Consider the following 2913-nt stretch of genomic DNA (forward strand, 5'->3'; position numbering starts at 1 on the left):
ATTTTTATATGCCAGCGAAAGCAATACGCCGCTGGACTTTGAATTTTTATATGCCGGCGAAAGCAATACGCCGCTGGACTTTGAATTTTTATATGCCAGCGAAAGCAATACGCCGCTGGACTTTGAATTTTTTAAGTATGCTTGAAAAAGCAATACGCCGCTGGACTTTGTCGCGTGCGCTTGAAAAAGGAATTTCGCTGCGTACGGCCTTAGATGGTCGTACGTAGCGATTTTTTTTCCTTTAAATCAATTTTCGTCGAGTGCGATTCAAAAGCAATACGCCGCTGGACTTTGTCGTTTTCAAGCAAAAACCAATACTCCGCTGGAATCGACAATTTAATTCCAAACACAATTTCGCTACGTACGGCCGTCGATGCGAACGATGGTCGTACGTAGCGATTTTTTTTTCCTTTAAATCCAATAGAGATAACGTCTCGAGGGCGTGCCCGGGCGCCACTCCCCCCCCCCCAACCCCCCGCATCGCGGGTCAGCGCCGGGGTACGTACGATATTCTTAAGGTACGTACGTACGTACGAAAATACGACGACGTAATTCGCAAGGGCGAGACGCGCGCTCGCTCCTCTTTTACTTTTCGTTCTCTCGTTTTTTCCTTCTTTCACCATCGACCAAACCGCTCTCGATCGATCCAAGAAACGAGACGAAAGTAACGAAAAATTAACGTAACGAAAATATACCGTGGACGTACGAAGTAACGGTCGCGATCGTTGCTCGCTCGCTGCGCTCGCTCGAACTTATACTAGCCCAACCCAAAACCGATCCCGCGAGTTTCTCCGATTTCAAGAGAAATCGAGGAACGAACGCGAAAAAGGGATTGGTTTTGGGTTGGGCTAGTTTTTTTTTCGAGCGAGCGCAGCGAGCGAGCAACGCTCGAGAGCCCGTCTGACTTTGAAAAATTTTCGTACCGAACGGTTATTTCCAGTTATTTCGCTTAAAAGCGTTGTGATGCGTATATATTTTTACATAAATGGGAATATCATGTATTCCTACGTCGGGATTAAGCGTTTATTTCGTCCCGAGAACGTTAAAAAAAAATTTTTAATCGAACCGTTTTTTCGAATTTTTTCGCTTAAAAGCGTTACAAGGTGCTAATATTTGTGCATAAATCGCTTTAGAATGACGTTTTACATCGGGATTAAGCGTTTATTTCGTCGCTGGAAAGTTATATAAAAAAAGTATGATCGCGCCCGGGACGTTGGAACTTAGTCGCATTCTCGACCGGTACGTAGGGACTTAGAAAAATTTTCGACCGAAAAGTTATTTCGAGTTATTTCGCTTAAAAGCGTTATAAGGTATGAATATTTTTATAGAAATCGTTATGGTTCGACGAATTCTAGTCGACTGTAACGATTTCGTTTTATTTTTTTAAAAAATTGCCCCCTCCGGACCGACATGACCGGGCGGTTGGCACTTCGTCGATCCCCCGGCCGGTACGTAGGGACTTAGAAAAATTCCGGTCCAAAAAGTTATTTCGAGTTATCTCGCTAAAAAGCGTTACGAGGTATGAATATTTTTATATAAATGGCAATATTATGTATTTCTACGTCGGGATTAAGCGTTTATTTCGTCCCGAGAACTTTAAAAAAAATTTTTTAATCGAACCGTTTTTTCGAATTTTTTCGCTTAAAAGCGTTACAAGGTACGAATATTCTTGCATAAATCGCTTTAGAATGACGTTTTACGTCGGGATTAAGCGTTTATTTCGTCGCTGGAAAGTTATATAAAAAAAGTATGATCGCGCCCGGGACGTTGGAACTTAGTCGCATTCTCGACCGGTACGTTGGGACTTAGAAAAATTTCGGACCGAAAAGTTTTTTCGAGTTATTTCGTTAAAAAGCGTTACGAGGTATGAATATTTTTATAGAAATCGTTATGGTTCGACGAATTCTAGTCGAACGTAACGATTTCGTTTTATTTTTTTAAAAAATTGCCCCCTCCGGACCGACATGACCGGGCGGTTGGCACTTCGTCGATCCCCCGGCCGGGACGTAGGGACTTAGAAAAATTCCGGACCGAAAAGTTATTTCGAGTTATCTCGCTTAAAAGCGTTATGATGCGTATATATTTTTACATAAATAGCAATATTACGTATTTCTACGTCGGGATTAAGCGTTTATTTCGTCCCGACAACGTTAAAAAAAAATTTTTAATCGAACCGTTTTTTCGAATTTTTTCGCTTAAAAGCGTTATAAGGTGCGAATATTCTTGCATAAATCGCTTTAAAATGACGTTTTACATCGGGATTAAGCGTTTATTTCGTCCCCGAAAGGTGCCGTAAAAAATTTACGATCGCGCCCGAGACGTTGGAACTTAGTCGCATTCTCGAGCGGTACGTTGGGACTTAGAAAAATTTCGGACCGAAACGTTATTTCGAGTTATTTCGCTTAAAAGCGTTACGAGGTATGAATATTTTTATAGAAATCGTTATGGTTCGACGAATTCTAGTCGAACGTAACGATTTCGTTTTATTTTTTTAAAAAATTGCCCCCTCCGGACCGACATGACCGGGAGGTTGGCACTTCGTCGATCCCCCGGCCGGTACGTAGGGACTTAGAAAAATTTCGGACCGAAAAGTTATTTCGAGTTATCTCGCTTAAAAGCGTTACGAGGTATGAATATTTTTATATAAATGGGAATATTATGTATTTCTACGTCGGGATTAAGCGTTTATTTCGTCCCGAGAACTTTAAAAAAAATTTTTTAATCGAACCGTTTTTTCGAATTTTTTCGCTTAAAAGCGTTACAAGGTGCTAATATTTGTGCATAAATCGCTTTAAAATGACGTTTTACATCGGGATTAAGCGTTTATTTCGTCGCTGGAAAGTTATATAAAAAAAGTACGATCGCGCCCGGGACGTTGGAACTTAGTCGCATTCTCGAGCGGTACGTAGGGAC

This window comes from Bombus fervidus, unplaced genomic scaffold (assembly GCF_041682495.2).
Source record: "Bombus fervidus isolate BK054 unplaced genomic scaffold, iyBomFerv1 scaffold0140, whole genome shotgun sequence".
Taxonomy (NCBI): Eukaryota; Metazoa; Arthropoda; class Insecta; order Hymenoptera; family Apidae; genus Bombus; species Bombus fervidus.